The sequence below is a fragment of the Sturnira hondurensis genome, unplaced genomic scaffold (assembly GCF_014824575.4).
Source record: "Sturnira hondurensis isolate 20B ecotype Veracruz unplaced genomic scaffold, ASM1482457v3 Scaffold0020601, whole genome shotgun sequence".
In the NCBI taxonomy this organism is placed as follows: domain Eukaryota; kingdom Metazoa; phylum Chordata; class Mammalia; order Chiroptera; family Phyllostomidae; genus Sturnira; species Sturnira hondurensis.
Window position 1 is genome coordinate 2,637,059 of NW_028093232.1, and position 19,153 is coordinate 2,656,211.

The 19,153-nt window shown below is 38.9% G+C and overlaps 1 protein-coding gene and 1 pseudogene across 9 annotated transcripts in view; both read left to right on the forward strand.

The window, feature by feature from the left end:
• R3HDM2 (R3H domain containing 2) overlaps positions 1–19,153 on the forward strand; it is a 160,816-nt gene that overhangs the window by 61,931 nt on the left and 79,732 nt on the right. The gene's annotated exons all lie outside the window — the stretch shown is intronic.
• On the forward strand, positions 2,854–3,696 carry LOC118975967 (ferritin heavy chain-like; annotated as a pseudogene).

Sequence of the window (19,153 nt, forward strand, 5' to 3'; positions counted from 1 at the left end):
ATCTAAACACTACAATTAGTAGGTGGGAATTATCAGATTGCATTTAAAAGTAATATCTAGGTAAGCGCTATGTATAAGAAACTCAGTTTAAACATATTTAAAGACACAGACTGAAAGTATAAGAGTGGAAGAAGACACACTATGTAAATACTGATCAGAAGAAAGCAGAGACTTCCTGCCAAGATGGAGGCATAGGTGACACTCTGTGCCTCCTCGCACAACCAAAATTAAGGACAACCAAAATCTAGAAACAAAAAAGCACCCAGAACTGACAGAAAATTGAACTGTACGGAAGTCCGACAATCATTCATCCAGACCGGTAAGAAGGGCGGAGTTGGCAACTGGTGGAGAGGGATCGGGGCAGAAAAAAGTGGCGGCTGGCAGACCCTGAGGGTGCAGGCAGCAGCTGGCAGACTCTGGGCACAGGGTAGCAATGAGAAGACCCAGTGAGGCATGCAGGTGATTGGCTGACCGCAGTCACACATTTGAGCGCAGATAAACCAGGTGAAAATGGGCAGCGAGACAGACCTTGCAACCCAGGACCCCAGCGCTGGGAAATAAAGCCTAAAAGCACCAATCGAAAACATTTGTGAGATTTGAGGTGCCAGGAGAGATTCCTAGCCTCACAGAAGAGTTTGTTGGAGAGACCCACAGGGTCCTAGAATGTATACAAGCCCGCCTACCCAGGAACCAGCACCAGAAGGGCCCCATTTGCTTATGGGAAGCAGCAGAAGGGACTGAAATCCAAGAGAGAGTGGAGCAAGCATCATTGCTTCCTCTCTGACCCCTCTCCCACATACTGCTTCATAACCCAGCAACTGGGTTGACCTGCCCTGGTGAACACCTAAGGTTCTGCCCCTCATGTGTAACAGTTGTGATCAGACCAAAAAAAAAGGCTTAAACAAAAAACAGATCAAAGCCCCAGAGCCAATACATCTAAGCAACTAAGAGATAGCCAACCTATCAGATGCACAGTTCAAAGCACTGGTGATCAGGATGCTCACAGAACTGGTTGATTTTGGTTGGAAATTAGATGGAAAAAATGAAGGCTACAATAAGTGAAATGAAGCAAAATGCATAGGGAACCAATAGTAATGGGAAAAAATGGGCTCAAATCAATGGAGTGGGCCAGAAGGAAGAAAGAAACAACCAAACAGAAAAGAATGAAGAAACAAATATTAAAAAAATGAGGAGAGGCTTAGGAACCTCCAGGACATCTTTAAACATTCCAACATCCGAATTATAGGGATACCAGAAGGGGAAAAGAAACAGCCACAAGTGCAAAACTTATTTGAACAAATAATAAAGGAGAAATTCCCCAGTCTGGCAAGGGAAATAGACTTCCAGGAAGTCCAGGAAGCTCAGAGTTCCAAAGAAGTTGGACCTAAGGAGGAACACACCAAGGCACATCATAATTACATTAGCCAAGATTAAAATGAAGGAGAGAATCCTAGAAGCAGCAAGAGATAAGGGGACAGTCACCTACAAAGGAGTTCCCATCAGACTGTCAGCTGATTTCTCAAAAGAGACCTTATAGGCAAGAAGGGGCTGGAAAGAAGTATTCCAAGTCATGAAATCCAAAGACCTACATCCAAGATTGCTCTATCCAGCAAAGCTTTCACTTAGAATGGAAGGACAGATAAAGTGCTTCTCAGATAAGATCAAATTCAAGGAGTTCATCATCACCAAGCCCTTATTATATGAAATGTTAAAGGGACTTATCTAAGAAAAAGAAGATAAAAAAATATGAACAGTGAAAGGTCAGCAAACTCACAGTTATTAACAACCACACCTAAGGTGAAAGCGAACTAAGCAAACAACTAGAACAGAACCACAGAAATGGAGATCACATGGAGGGTTAGCAACAGGAGAATGGTAGGAGGAGAGAGGGAGAAAAGGTACCAGAGAATAAGTAGCATAGACAGTAGGTAGAAAATAGACAGGGGGAGGGCAAGAATAGTGTGGGAAATGTAGAAGCTAAAGAACTTATGACACATGGACATGAACTAAAGGGGGCAAATGTGGGTGGGAAGAGGTGTGCAGGGTGGAGGGGAATGAAAGGGGGAAATGGGACAACTGTAATGGCATAATCAACAAAATATTTTTTAAAAAGAAAGCAGGAGTTACTATATTAATATTAGACAAAGGTTTTACAGCCAGGTATATTATCCATGAATATAGATGGTTGTTTCATGATGGAAAGAGGGTCAGTTATTCAAGAAAACTATCATAAGTAGTTATGCATTTAATGACAACTTCAAAATACATGAAGCATAATAAAACAAAGGAGAAAAAGAACCCACCAGTTGAAGATTTTCAACAGTACTCTCTCAATGATTGGTTTAGAAATGAGACCAAAAAAGTCAGTAAATACCTTGAACTATTTGATATTTATGGACCTACTCCTCCTAAGAACAGCATGATATATGTTATTTTCTCTTTTTAAAAATATTTTATTTATTTGTTTTTAGAGAGAGGTGAAGGCAAAGGGAAAAGAGGGAGAGAAACATCAATGTGTGGTTGCCTCTCAATCACCCCCCATTGGGGGCACAACTTGGCTCACAACCCAGGCATGTGCCCTGACTAGGAATAGAACCAGAGGCTCTTTGGTTCACAGGCCAGTGCTCAATTTACTGAGCCACACCAGCCAGGGACTATATTACTTTCTAATATTAATAGAAAGTGTACCAAGATAGACCATATTCTGGGCCATAAAAATTTCAATAAGTTTAGGATTTGAATATACAAAGCATGTTCTTTTATCATAAAGGGATTAATTTAGGAATCAGTAACAGAAAAATATCTGGGAAATTCCTGAGTCTTGAGAGTCGCCATGGTTTCTTGCTTCAACAGTGCTTTAACAGAACTGACAGTCAACCCCCATCCCAGCCAACTGCTCACATCCATCCTTCTGCCACCTCCTCACAGCACCCTGAGATGGCCCCAAGGCTCCCACTACTGCTCCAGCGCAGCGAAGCTGCATCTCCTTAGCTGCCCATCATGACATCCACATCCACCTTGCAGGTGCACCAGAACTACCACCAGGACTCAGAGGCTGCCATTAGCTGCCAGATCAACCTGGAACTCTATGCCTTCTACATCTACCTGTTCATGTCTTACTACTTTAACCACGATGATATGGCTTTGAAGAACTTGGCCAAATATTTTCTTCACCAGTCTTATGAGGAGAGGGAACATGCTGAGAAACTGATGACTGCAGGACCAATGAGGTGGCTAAATTTTTCTTCAGAATATAAAGAAACCAAGCTATGATGACTGGTGAATGGGCTGAATGCAATGAAGTATACATTACACTTGGGAAAAAGTGTGAATCAGACACCACTGGACTTGCACAAATTGGCCGCTGAAAAAATGACTCTCATCTATGTAACTTCATTGTGGCTTACTACCAGGATGAGCAGGTGAAATCTATCAAAGAATTGGGTGACCACATAATCAACTTGTGTAGATTGGACCCCCTGAAACTGGCATGGCAAAGTATCTCTTTGATAGACATACCCTGGGAGACAGTGAAGAGAGGTAAGCCTTAGACTGGCTTTCAACAACCACCTGGCCACCAAAGCAGTATGTGCATGTTGGTGTTACCTTTGCCTTTTCTATAACTTACACCAAATCTTTCGCTTATGTCTTCCATTTGTACCATTTCTTCAAATCCATCAACTGGATATACCCCCCCCAAAAAAATTCCAAATATTTGGAAATTAAATGCTCTGAATTAGACATGGGTCAAACAAGAATAAGGGAAATTAGAAAATATTTTTAGAAGAATGAAATGAGAATATGACATAGCAATATTTGTGGGATGCAATGAATGCAGTACTTACAAGGAAATTTGTAACATCAAATGTTGTATTACAAGGATCTAAAATCATTGACCTAAGCTTTCACCTTAAGAAATTAGGAAGAAAAAAAAAGCAAACTTAACATGTAAGAAGGTGGGGAGCACTGGGGGAGTGGTCTGGGAAGGGAGTAAAAGAAAACTGTACTTGAACAATAATTAAATAAAAAATATTTTTTAAAAGTTAAAAATAAACATGTAAGCAGAGGAAATTGTAAAGATTAGAGCAAGGACCATTGAAATAAAAACAGAAAAGCAATAGAGATTATCAGTGAAACCAAAAGCCAGTTCTTTAAAATGATAAACAAAATCGATAAACTTTTAGCCAGACTTAGAAAAGGAAGAGAACACATTACTAATCGCAGGAATGAGAGGTGGGACATTACTGATGATTCTATAGCCATTATAAAGATAACATTGGATACCTCAAACCATTCCACCCCAGTAAATTTGACATTTTTCATTAAATGGACAAGTTTCTCAAAAGACGTAAACTGCTAAGGCTTAATAAAAAAGAAATAGATAACCTGAGTAGGCCTGTATCAGAGAAATTGAACTATAGTTTAACTTTTACCACAAAGGAAACTCCAGGCCCATTTGACTTCTTCACTCCTGATTCCAACAGTATAAGGAGGAATTTATACACTGTTTTTATATAAGCTTTTGAAGAACTTAGAAGAGAAGGAAACACTTTCTAATTCATTGTATGTGCCCAACTTACTCTAATACCAAAACCAGAGAGATGAGAAAACTACAATACCCATTATGAATATAGATGCAAAAATCCGTAACAAAATTTTAATAAATTGAAACCAACACTGTATAAAAACATTGGTCAATACATCATGACCAATGTTGTATCCCAGTACTCAAGGTTGATTTAGCATCAACATTCAAGCAATGTAATGCACTGTATTAACAGACTAAAAAAGAAAATAGCATAATTATCTCTAGAGAGACAAATAAAGAGTTTGAGGAAATTCAACTTTTGTTTGTGTTTAAAAGTCAACAAAGTAGAAAAGAACCTCCTCAGTCTGAAGGAGGTATCTTTGACAAACCTACAGTTAATACTGTACTTAATGATGAAGTACACATTTCTTTGCCTCTAAGACAAAGGCAAGAATGATTGCTCTACCACAACTTTTTATCATAGTGCTAAAGATTCTCAACAGTACAATAAACTAAGAGTGGGGTTGGGGGACTAATAAAAGGTATAAGCTTGAAAATGAAAAAATAAAGCTTTTCATACTGCAGAGGATAGCATCATGTGTATAAGAAACCACAAGAAATTTGTAAGACTAGATTAACTAAGTGTAGGAAGGTTATAGAATACAGTCAGTATATAAAAGTAAATTGTTTACTTCCCCTGGCTCTGTGGCTCAGTAGATCAAGCATTGGCCTGTGAACTGAAAGGTTGCTGGTTTGATTCCTGGTCAGCACACATGCCTGGGTTGTGGGCCAGGTCTCCAGTTGGGGGAGTGTGGGAGGCAACCAGTTGATGTTTCTCCCACACATCGATGTTTGCCTCCATCTCTTCCTCTTTCCCCTCTCTCTAAAAATAAATAAATAAAATTTAAAAACTTCATTGCTTGCCTATATACCAAGAAGAGCAACCTAAAGTTGAAATTGATAAAATAAATCATTTACAAATAGCATAAAAGTATGAAATTCTTAGGGTTAAATTTGACAAGACACATGCAGTGGCTGTATACTGAAAACTACAAAACATTGCTTATGGATGAGAATATTCATATTGTTAAAGATTTTAGTTCTTCACAGATTGATCTATAGATTAAACATAATCCCAGTCAGTTGACACACTGACTCTAAAATTTATCTGCAAACACAAAAGATCCAGAATAGATAAATTTGAAAATGGAGATCAAAATTGGAGGACTTACACTACCTGATTTCAAGGCTTATAAATATTTGATAATTAACATGGTATGCAGCCCTGGCTGGTGTAGCTCAGTGGATTGAGCTCGGGCCTGCGAATTAGACAATCGTGGTTCGATTCCCAGTCAGGGCACATGCCTGGGTTGCAGGCCAGTTCCCGGCAGGGGCCAGTTCCCATAGGGGATGCACAAGAAGCAACCATACATTGATGTTTCTCTTCCTCTCTCCTTCCCTTCCCCTCTAAAGATAAATAAATAAAATATTTAAAAAAAAAACATGTTATGCCAATAAATGTAGATCAATGGAAGACAAAAGAAGTCCAGAAACAGATCCATAAGGTATTATCTACTGATTTTTGGCCATTGCCAGGGCATTTCAATAGAGAAAGGATACCTTTTTTAATAAGTGTCCCTTAAACAATTAGATAACCATTGTAAAGAAAGAAAAATCTTTTTTCTTTCTGTTCTTCCAGGCTCTCACCTGAAAAAAAGTTTATTAATGTATATTACATATATATGAGGTCTTTGTAGAAGTACCCAGCTATGTAATATGAAAAATAGAGATATTTATTGAAGAAGATACAAGTATTATACATAGGACAATGATGCCTCCCCCACTGACTGGTACAGTGAAGTTGTTATTGTTCATGCATGCACATTCCAGTCCACTCTCCTTGGCTGCCAGGTTACATTGGTGTCATGCAAACTGTCCTTGTTATATTAACAATGGCCGGACTTTTTCCAGACAGACCTCACACATGGGAGAAACTCATGTATGAGTAACTCAAAAGTCTGGTTAGAACTTAGGTTTATATAGCTAACATCTTAACAAAGGAACAGTAAATTTTTAGAGAAGTGATAAAGAAAATGACCTGGAGTCCCTAGGGGAGACCAATTGTGAGAAGGCAAATACATGTGAAACTAATCATAGATAAAGGCTAGTTAGTAAAGTTTGTTATGGAGTGTCCACTGGTACCATCTCCAGACTAATAAGGGTTGTCTCTGTGATTAACTTACATCCTTTCAGACAAATGGAGTCAAGACAGAGTTTCTCTGTTTCTCAGTTTCCTTCTGCTAAAAATAAAACTTTCTCAAAGTGAAATTTTGGGTGGCAATTTCTGTCCTTCAAAAAAACAACAAAATCCTCCAACCTGACACCATCAACAAATTAACTTAAAATGGATCATAGACTTATGTTTAAAGAGCTAAAATGATTAAATTATAGATGAAAACATCTGAGAAAATCATTGTGATTATAGACTAAGCAAAGATTTCTTAGCTGGACACAAAAGCACAAAGTATAAAAGAAAAATATTGAATGATAATTGTTTTACAAACATGGTAGAGAAAATTAAAAGACAGTCAATCCGTAGACTAACAGAAAATACAAGTTTAGAAAACTATTTATATGGAGGATATATGAATAACTCATACTTCCACAATAAGAAGAAAACCTCATTTTAAAATGGACAAAATACTTTGCTAAAAAGATATGGGGGTTGGCAAATGTGAAAAGGCATTCAATATTCACAGGGAAATGCAAATTAAAACTACAAGATACCACTACACACTGTTAGCATGGCTTGTCTTAAAGAGTGTGACCCAAAAAATGTTGGTGAGGATGTGGAGCACCTGAAATGTATATGTATGTTACTGTTAGAAATGTAAGATGATACAACTACTTTGAAACACTTTGGCTTTTTAAAAAAATTAAACATACATCTATCATAGTGACACATTCATCCCTCCACTGAAATGAGTCCATATGTTCACATCGAGATTTGTACATGTGCCCTGACTAGTGTGGCTCAGTGGATTGAGTACTAGACTGCAAACCAAAGCGTCGCTGGTTCTATTCCTAGTCAGGGCACATGCCTGGGTTGTGGGCCAGGTCCCCAGTTGGGGGCGTGTGAGAGGCAAGCACATGTTGATGTTTCTCTCCCTTTCTTCCTCCCTTCCCCTCTCTCCCTCCCTTTCTTTCTCTCTAAAAATAAATAAATAAATAAAAATTTAAAAGCCCTGTACATGTTTCCATCAGGCTTTCTTTGTACAGGTTAAGAATTGTAAGCAACCCAGATATTATTCAACAGATAAGTAGATAAACTGTGGTTTATGATACAGTGGGGTGCTTCCAAGCAGTAGAAATGAACTGGTATTGATATACCAGGATGTGATGTTGTAAAAGCTATTAATTTTTAAAAAGTTTTTGACAGTCTGTTAGGTATAGCATGGTATTTCCTCATCTTAATTTGGATTTACTTAATTACCAGTAGAAAATTAACCCTCTTTACTTTCATTATTGGCCTTCTGGTTTTTTACTTTTGAGTCTTTACAAACTTTATTTATGATGAAACTATTATAGATGTCTCCCATTTTCCCCTTCTTTGCTCACCTCCACCCAACATCCATCCCCTGCCCCCCACCTTCACTACACTGTTGTCTGTGTCCATGGGTTGTGCATATGTGTTCTTTGGCTAATCTCGTCACCTTTTTTATTCAGACCCTCCCACATCCCTGCCTTCTGACATCTGTGAGTTTACTCCATATATTCATACCTCTGGTTCTGTTTTGCTCATCAGTTTATTTTGCTGAGATTCCACATTCTCCACAATCATTAGATTCTACATATAAGAGAGATCGTATGGTATTTGCCTTTAACTGGCTTATTCCACTTAGCATAATATTCTCCAGGTCCATCCATGCTGTCATAAAGGGTAAGGGTTTCCTTTTTCACAACTGCATAGTATTCCATTGTGTAAATGTACCACAGTTTTTTTGTCCACTCATCTACTGATGGGCACTTGGGCTGTTTCTAGATCTTGGCTATTGTAAATAGTGTTGCTATAAATATAGGCTTGCATATATTCTTTCTTTTTTTAATATGTATTATTGATTATACTATTACAGTTGTCCCAGTTTTTCTCCGTTTGTCCCCCTCCACTTGGTACCCCCATTCCCGCCAGCAATCCCCTCCCTTAGTTCATGTCCATGGGTCATACATATAACTTCTTTGAGTACTCCTTTTTCTATACTGTTCTTAATATCCCCATGTCTATTTTGTACCTACCAACTTGTACTTCTTTTTTTTATTATTTAACTCTTGTTCAAGTACAGTTTTCTTTCCTGTATTCCCAGCCCCACCCCCCAACTTGTACTTCTTAATTCCTCCCCCTTTCCCTTCCAAGCTGATAACCCCCCAAATGATCTCCTTATCTATAATTCTGTTCCTGTTCTACTTGTTTGCTTAATTTATTTTTTTTTTAATTTATTCATTTATCTTTAGAGGGGAAGGGAAGGAGAGAAGGAGAGAAATATCAATGTATGGTTGCCTCTCGTGAGTCCCCTGCTGGGAACTGGCCTGCAACCCAGGCATGTGCCCTGACTGGGAATTGAACCGGGATCGTGTAGTTCGCAGGCCCGCACTCAATCCACTGAGCTACACCAGTCAGGGCTTGCTTAATTTATTTTTTTTTTAAAGATTTATTTATTTATTTATTTTTAGACAGAGGGGAAGGGTAGGAGAAAGAGAGGGAGAGAAACATCAATGTGTGGTTGCCTCTCACATGCCCCCTACTGGGGACACAGCCTGCAACCTAGGCGTGTGTCCTGACTGGGAATTGAACTGGTGACCCTTTGGTTCACAAGCCTGTGCTCAATCCACTGAGCCACACCAGCCAGAGCTGCTTAATTTCTTTTTTAGATTCAGTTGTTGATAGTTGTGCGTTTGTTGGCATATTAATGTTCATAGTTTTGATCTTCTTTTTCTAATATCATTACCTTTAACATTTCATGCAACTGACTTGGTGATAATGAACTCCTTTAGTTTTACCTTGTCTGAGGAACACTTTATCTGCCCTCAGTTCTAAACAATAGCTTTGCAGAATATAGTAATCTATGTTGTATGTCCTTGCTTTTCATCACTTTGCATATTTGTTTCCAGTCCCTTCTAGCCTGCAAAGTTTCTTTTGAGAAATGAGCTGACAGTCTTATGGGAACTCCTTTGTAGGTAATTGTCTACTTTTCTCTTGCTGCTTTTAAGGTTCTCTCTTCATCTTTAACCTTTGGCATTTTAATTATGATGTGTCTTATTGTGGCCCTATTTAGGTCCACCTATTTTGGGACTCTGTGCTTCCTGTGATTTGGATATTAGTGCATTCAGAGATGTCCCAGAGGCTCCTTACTCTATTTTTTTTAATTCTTTTTTCTTCTTGCTGTTCTGATTGAATGCTTTTTTCTTCCTTATGTTCCAAATCATTGATTTCAATCTCAGCTTCATCCCCTCCACTGTTGGTTCCCTGTGGATTTTTCTGTATTTCCCTTAATGCAACCTTCATTTCTCCCTGGGTCATTTTTATGCTGTTCCATGGCCAATGATTTCTTTGAGCATCATGATAACCAGTGTTTTGAACTCTGCATCTGATAGGTTGCTTATCTCCATTTCATTTAGTTCTTTTCCTGGAGGTTTGTTCTGTTCTTTCATTTGGGCCGTATTTCTTTGTCTCCCCAATTTAGAGCCCTCCCTGTGTTTGTTTCTGTGTTAGGGAGAGCTGCTTTGGCTGCCTGTGTAGTAGTGTGGCCTATTATAGAAAGGGCACTTGTAAATTGTGTGGGGTGGAGCCTTGGGTAGTTGCCTCGGTGGGACAGCCTGTTTCGCCACTTTGTGGCTCTGTATGGGGGAGAGCTCAGAGAGAGGACAGTGCTACTGCCTGAAGTCTGAAGGTTGCCTGAGAGGAAGCTGTCTACGCAGCACTCACCTCCTTGCCAGTCACTTCACTTTTCTCCCCTTCTCCTGGTATGCCTTTTGTGCCCTTAGATCTGTCACCCTGGTGCTGAATTCCAGAGTGGATGGGTCTGCATGAGTCCATTATGGGCCCTTTAAGAGAAATCTCTTGAGAATCCTCAGTTTCTTCCACCACCCCAACCCCCACTGGTTTTTGCAGACAGAAGTTATTGGCACTTATCTTCCTGGCACTGAAACCATGGTCTGTGTGATCTGGTCTGGGCCTGGGATTGCTCACTCTTGTGGTATCCCTCCCAATTTTTATCTACCACACATGAATGTGGGACTGCTTCTCCATGCCTTTGCATCTCTGCCCCTTTTACCCACCTGCATGAATGTGGTTTCTTTCAATCCTTGGTTGTCAGACTTCCATGCCCCTTGATTTTCTGATGAATCTGGGAGAAATTTGTTTTGTGATATAGTTGTGGTTTTTGCTGTAGTTGTGTGCAGAGGTGAAGCATGTTTGTTTACCTATGCCTCTATCTTGGCTGGATGTCCTCAGGTTACATATATTCTTTCCAGTTGTTTTGGGAGTGTTAGTATATATTTCCAGAAGTGGGACTGCTGGGTCAAAGGGCAGTTCCATTTTTAATTCTTTTGAGGAAATTCCATACTGTTTTGCACAGTGGCTATGCCAGTCTGTATTCCCACTAACAGTGTACACTTTTCTCCACATCTTCACCAGTACTTGTTTGTTGATATATTGATGATGACCATTCTGGCAGGTGTGAAGTGATACCTCATTGTAGTTTTAATTTGCATCTCTTTGATGAATAGTGAGGATGAGCATTTTTCATATGTCTCTGAAATATGACAGTATTTCAAAAACTAGTGAGGATGAGCATTTTTTCATATGTCTTGCCCATCTCCGGATACTCTTTGGAGATGCATCTGTTCAGGTCCCTTTCCTATTTTTTAATTGGGTTGTTTGTTGAGTTGTACATGTTGGAAATTAACCCTTTATCAGATATATCATTGACAAAAACCATTTGTTCTCCCATACAGTGGCTTCCTTTTCATTTTGGTGATTGTTTCTTTTGCTGTGCATAAGCTTTTTAGTTTGATGTAGTCCCATTTGTTTCTTTTTCTTTTGTTTCCCTTGCTCTAGGAGATGTATTGGCAAAAATCCTGGTATGAGGAATGTCTGAGATATGCTGCTTATATTTTCTTCTAGGATATTTGTGGTTTCGTGACTTAAAGTCTATTTTTTTTAAAGATTTTATCTTTAGAGGAGAAGGGGAGGAGAGAGGGAGAGAAATACCAATGTATGGTTGCCTCTTGTGCATCCCCTGCTAGGAACTGGCCTGCAACCCAGGCATGTGCCATGACTGGGAATCGAACCGCAATCCTTTGGTTTGCAGGCCTGTACTCAGTCCCCTGAGCTACACCAGCCAGGGCACAGTTAAAGTCTTTTATCCATCTTGAGTTTATTCTCGTATATAGTGTAAGTTGGTGGTTTAGTGTCATTTTTTTAATATGTACCTGTACAATTTTCCCAACACCATTCATTGAAGAAACCACAACAAAAAAACAACAGAAGCACTAAAAGGCATCAAAATCTATGAGTTCAAAAACTGTTTTGAACAGTGGGTAAAACATCTTGATAGGTATATTGCATCAAACAGAGAGTACTTTGAAGGTGACTGAAGTTTAAATATGTACGAATAAATATACAATTTTTATAAATAAATTCCAGTTTTGGGGGGCCTCCCTCATGTATTTGCTTCTGAAAGTTTTAAGGATTCTTTTTTTATATATAGGTTTTTAATCCACCTGAAATTTGTTTGTGCATGGTATGAATAGGATCTGACTTTTTTCTATATGCATAACTAATTGCCCCCAAACCACTTGTTATTGAATATTAATTATGCCTTCTGTAATATAATCAAGTTTTTGGATATGTGTGGGTCTGTTCTATGATCTCTATTTTTTCCATTGCTCTACTCAGTTTCTACATGTCTTAATTATTATATTAGAAACTTATACCTAGTAGGGCAGCCCTCTCTAACTTGTTGATTTAATTCAAACTCCATTGGTAGTTTTATTGGAATTGTACTGAATTATATGTTAACATAGAAGAACTGGCTTCTTTACTATATTGAATCTTTTTAGTTAGAGGTATGTTCTGTAACTCCATTTGTTTGGGTTTTTTATCCTTCAGTAATGTTTTATAAATTTTTCATAAAGCTGTTTTTCTCTTATTAGATTTATCCCTAAGTAGTAATGTTGTTATGTGTATGGGTTCTCTCTTTCCTATTGTTCTTTGAGTATAGATGCATTGTTAATTTTAGTACATTGATATTAATTTAGCTGAATCTTTTTTAATGCCAAATGGTTAGTCCTTAGATTTTTTTGGATTCTATACAATCACATTGCTAAATTTAGGATAGTGTGTATTTCTAGTTTTTATACCTCTTGTTTCTTTTTTATGGTTTACTGCTTTTGTCTAAGCCCTCCCACTCAAATATTGAGTGTAATGAATGTTCTTTCTTGTTAAGCCTACTAATGATGCTAGCTGCAACTTACTAAATTGTGTACTTTGCACCACTTTATGAGTGATTTGTTTCTGTTTTCTGTAATATCTTTATAGGCAGGTACATTTATCCCCATTTTATAGATGAAGTTCAAAGAAGCAGAATACCATAGCTTGTCAGTTACATGATTAGTAAATAGTAAGCCTGAGAATTAGTCAATGTTAGTCCTGTGCTTTACCTTGAGGAAAATTTCTCAGTGAGAAGTGGAAATCTTGCTAAAATGAAATACTGATAATATCTATGAACTACTCATCTGCTATGTGCTATAGAAATCATACATACTCCTCCAGTACTTACCATTCATGGACCTTACTTACTGCTTCCTTTTATGTCCTAATACAAATAAGCACTATTGTTGTTTTTTAGTCTTAATTATGACTTAATTCAGAGTATGTATTATTACATAAGCAGATTTTACCACCATCACCAGTAGCTTCCTGTTCTACATCTCTCTTCTCTCTCTCTCTCTCTTTATTGTGCTTGGGACATTCATCATGGTTTTATTTGCCAACCAGATATGGGAAAGTTTTGGAAGTTTACCTAAAGTCTCACTTTCCCCACTCATGTAAACTTTCTTTTTAAAATTTTTCTTATGGTAGATTTAAACATAAATACAATAGAGCAGTGATTTTTAACTGGTGTGCCACAAGAATTTTTTAAATATGCAATGTCTGATTCTTTAGTGATGGACACTGACCTGTTTTCCCTTAGACTGTCAAATTTTTAAAAAATGCTAATAGCCAACACAACAATAGCCTTTTGGTATGAATGAATCAGAATTATACCAATTTCCGCCAAGATGGAGGCATAGGTGGAAACACTGTGCCTTCTCCCACAACCAAGTTTGAATACAACAAAGGTTTGGAGAACAAAGACACAGCCTAAGAACAGAAAATTGAATTATACGGAAGTCCGACAACAACGAACCGTTCAACCGGGACCCGTAAGAGGGGCGGAGCCAGCAGTGGAGCAGGGTCGGGCAGGAAAGATCCCCCAACCCAGGCACACAGGCAACCCGGAACCAGTCAGGGTGCGGGGCAGACTGACCTCGGTCACGCATTCGCGCACCAATGAGATGAGATGAGATGAGATGAGATGAGATGGACTGCACAGGCCATCATCTCCAATGAGATGGACCACACAGGCCCCACTGGGTGAACCCAGTGGTGGAGGGCTGACCGCGGTGGCACATTCTCGTGCAGTGGGACGAAACCTGAGGGCCCCAGTGACGGTGGCAGCGGAGGGAGGCGGCAGACAGGACCGCCATTGCTCCTCTTTGACCCCGCCCCTACGTACAGCGTCACAACCCAGCCACTGAGTTGCCCTGATCTGGTGAACATTTAGGGCTCCGATCCTGATACATAACAGGCACGAACAGTCCAAAAGATGGCTCAGGAAGAACTCAAAGCCCCAGAGCCAATAACTCTAAGTGACCGAGAAATTGCCAGCCTCTCAGATGCAAAGTTCAAAACACTGGTCATCAGGATGCTCACAGAACTGGTTGATTATAGTCACAAATTAGAGGAACATATGAAGGCTAAACTAATTGAAATGAAGGGAAATGCACAAGAAACCAATAGTGATGGAAAGGAAACTGGGACTCAAATCAATGGAATGGACCAGAAGGAAGAACAAAACATCCCACCAGAAAGGAATGAAGAAATGAGAATTCAAAAAAATGAGGAGAGGCTTAGGAACCTCCAGGACATCTTTAAACGTTCCAACATCCGAATTATAGGGATACCAGAAGGGGAAAAGAAACAGCCACGAGTGGAAAACTTATTTGAACAAATAATAAAGGAGAACTTCCCCAGTCTGGCAAAGGAAATAGACTTCCAGGAAACCCAGGAAGCTCAGAGAGTCCCAAAGAAGTTGGACCCAAGAAGGAACACACCAAGGCATATCATAATTACATTAGCCAAGATTAAAATGAAGGAGAGAATCCTAGAATCAGCAAGAGATAAGGGGACAGTCACCTACAAAGGAGTACCCATCAGACTGTCAGCGGATTTCTCAAAAGAGACCTTACAGGCAAGAAGGGGCTGGAAAGAAGTATTCCAAGTCATGAAATCCAAAGACCTAGAGCCAAGATTGCTTTATCCAGCAAAACTTTCATTTAGAATGGAAGGACAGATAAAGTGCTTCTCAGATAAGGTCAAGTTCAAGGAGTTCATCATCACCAAGCCCTTATTATATGAAATGTTAAAGGGACTTACCTAAGAGGAAGAAGATAAAAAATATGAACAGTGAAAGGACAGTGAACTCACAGTTATTAACAGGCACACCTAAAACAAAAGCAAACCAAGAGGACAGCTAGATCAGGAGTGGAAGCATAGAAATGAAGGACACATGGAAGGTTAGCAACAGGGGAGTGAGAGGAGGAGAAGTGGGGAGAAGGTACAGAAAATAGTATAGACAGTAGGTAGAAAATAGATAGGGGGGAGGGTGAGAATAGTGGGGGAAATATAGAATCTAAAGAACTTGAGACACGTGGTTATAAACTAAGGGGGGGAGAATGGTGGGGGAGGGGGTGTGCAGGGTGGAGGGGAATGAAGGGGGAATAGAACAACTGTAATGGTATAATCAATAAAATATATATATTTTAAAAAAGAAAACAAAAACAAAATTATACCAAATTTTTTGTCAAATGGGCAAAAAATATATTTTTTGTTCTGCCACAGAATTTTAGTAATTAGTTCATGTATACCATGAGATAAAACAGGTTGAAAGTAGCTGCAATAGAGAATATTGTAGCAAACTACCATAAATCCATTACTCACTTTCAAACAATCCACACATACAGTTTTTTGTTGTGTTAATTGAAGTTGGATATTTTTTTAAGTTTTTATTTATTTATTTTTAGAGAGATGGAAAGAGAGGGAGAGACACTCCCAACTGGGGACCTGGACCACAACCCAGGCCTGTGCCCTAACTGGGAATCCAACTGGCAAGCCTTTGGTTCACAGACGGGCACTCAGTCCACTGACCCACCAACCAGGGCTGATGTTGAATATTTTAAGGGAAATCCACTAATCATTTCACCTGTAAATACTAATTCAGGATGCATCTATAACCAATAAAGATTTTTTTAAATAACCACTATGCCTGCTTCCGGCAAAGGTGGAGACATAGGTGGATATGCTTCCCTTCCTCACACAATCAAAAGAAGGATAACAACCAACTTAAAAACAAAAAAATACCTCGAACTGCCAGAAAATCAAACTGTATGGAAGTTTGACAACCAAGGAGTTATAGAAGAAACATTCATCCAGACCCGTAGAAGGGGTGGACATGGACAGCTGTGGTGGAGAGCGCTCATGGCAAGGTGGTGGAGGTGGACTGGGCAGTCCTACATTCACGTGCAGATAAACCCAGAGGAGCAACTGAGGAGTGAGGTAGACAGTGCAATTCAAGGTTCCATCATGGTAAACTACAGCCTCAAAACCACTGGTTCTAAAAATCTGTGGGCATTGCAGCAGGGGGAGAAACTCAATCTCTCAGAAGAGTTTGTTAGAGGGGCCAATGGGATCCTAGACTATACACAAACTCACCTACCTTCAAATCAACACCAGAGGGCGCAATTCACTTGTGGGTATTGGGAGAAGTGACTGAAAGCAGGGTGAAACCTGAGCAAGTGGCATTGTTCCATCTCTGATTCCTCTCCTACATACAGTACCACAACACAGCGACGTGGGTTTCACCGCCCTGGAGAATACCTAAGGCACAACCCCTTACAGCATAGCAGGTGCATGGAGACAAATATGGCCCAAATGAAAGAACAGATCAAAACCAGAAAAAGAACTAAGCAACAGGGAGATAGCCAACCTATCAGATGCAGAGTTCAAAACACTGGTAGTCAGGGTGCTCACAGAAATGACTGAGTATGGATGCAAAAAAAAAATAAAGTAAGTGAAGGTGATGAAAAGTGAAATAAAGAAAAATATACAGGGAACCAACAGAAGGGAGGGAAACCAGGACTTAAATCAATAGTTTGGAGCAGAAGGAAGAAATAAACATTCAACTGCAACAAAATGAAGAAACAAGAATTCAAAGAAATTAGGAGAGGCTTAGGAACCTCCAGGACATCTTTAAACATCCCAACACCCAAATCACAGGGGTGCCAATAGGAGAAGAGGAAGAGGAAGAAATTGTAAACTTACTTAAAAAAATAATAAAGGAGAACTTCCCCAATCTGGCAAAGGAAATAGACTTCCAGGAAGTCCAGGGAGCTCAGAGAGTGCCAAAGGCATTGGACCCAAGGAGGAACACAACAAGACACACCATAATTACACTAGCCAAGATTAAAGATGAAGAGAGAATCTTAAAAGCAGCAAGAGAAAAGGAGACGGTTACCTACAAAGGAGTTCTCATAAGAATGTCAGCTGATTTCTCAAAAGAAACCTTGTAGGAAAGAAGGGGCTGGAAAAGGAGTATTTGAAGTCATGAAAGGCAAGGACCTACATCCAAAATTACTCTATCCAGCAAAGATCCTTTAGAATGGAAGGGCAGATAAAGTGGTTCCCAGATAAGGTCAAGTTCAAGGAGTTAATCATCACCAAGCCCTTATATGAAATGTTAATGGGCTTACCTAAGAAAAAGAAGATGATCAAAAATATGAACAATAAAATGACAACAAACTCACAACTGTGAACAATTGAACCCAAAACAAAAGCAAACTAAGCAAACAACTAGAACAGGAACATAATCAAAGAAATGGAGATCACATGAAGGGTTATTAGCAGGGAGGTGGAAGGGAGAGAATGGGGAAGAGGTACAAGGAATAAGCATACTTGGTAAGTACAAAATAGACAGGGGAAGGTTAAGAATAGCATGGGAAATGGAGAAGTCAAAGAACTTATATGTATAACCCATGGACATGAACTAGGGAGAGGCAATGCTAGTGGGAGGAGCGGTACAGGTTGGAGGGGTATAAAGGGGAGGAAAAAATGGGACAACTATAATAGCATAGTCAATAAAATATACTTAAAATCGTGTATAATACTCCCTTATATACTTTTAATGTCTATGGGATCTGTAGTGATTTTTTTCATTTCCATTATTATGTGTGTTCTTTTTCAGTCTAGCTAGAGATTTGTCAATTTTATTGATATTTTTAAAGAATTAGCTTTCAGTGTCTGATTTTTCTATCTTCAATTTCATTGATTTCTGCCTTTTATTATCTTCATTCTAATTACTTTAAGTTTATTTTATTCTTTTTTTTTTACTTAAAGTAGAAAATTAATAACAGATCTTCCTACTTGCATTGGCTAGCTTGAGCTATCATAACAAAATACCACAAACACAAAATTATTTCTTATGGTTCTGGAGGCTGGGAAGTCCAAGATCAAGGTGCTAGCAATGTGTATTTCATTCTGAGGCCTCTCCTTTTGGATTGTAGGTAGCTGCTTTCTGGCTTCTTGTTCACATGACTTCTTATGTATGCTGGGGGAGAGAGAGAAAGAGCAAGATCTTTGGTGTCTCTTTTTATAAGGGCACTAATGGTGTTGAATCAGGACTCCATCTGTGTGACCTTATTTAACCTCAATTAGTGCCTCAGTGGCCTGTTCCAAAGCAGCACTGGATTAGGGTTTTAGCATATGAACTTTAGAAGGACACAGACATTTAGTTCATAATACTACTTTTATAATGTAAGCATTTAGTGCTATGTATATATTCCCCTCTAAGTACTTAATTTAATTTGTATTCCACAAATTTTGATATGTTTGTACCCTTGTTCAGTTCAAAATATTTTCCAATTTCCTTTGACCTTTGAATTATGTAGAAGTGTGTTTTTTAATTTTCATGTGTTTTTGGAGACTTCTCCTATGTTTTACTGATTTCTAGTTTAATTTCATTATGGTCAGAGAACATACTTTGTATGCTTTTAGCTTTTTCAAGTTTGTCAAGGTTCTTTTATGACTCAGCATATACGGTCTATCGTGGTGAATTTTCCCTGAGCATTTGAAAAGATATGTTCTGTTTTTAGTTGGAATGTCCTAAAAATGTCAATTAAATCCTGTTACTTGATGACATTGTTCATTTATACATCCTTGCTAATTTTTGGTCTGATGGGTCTATTCTTCCC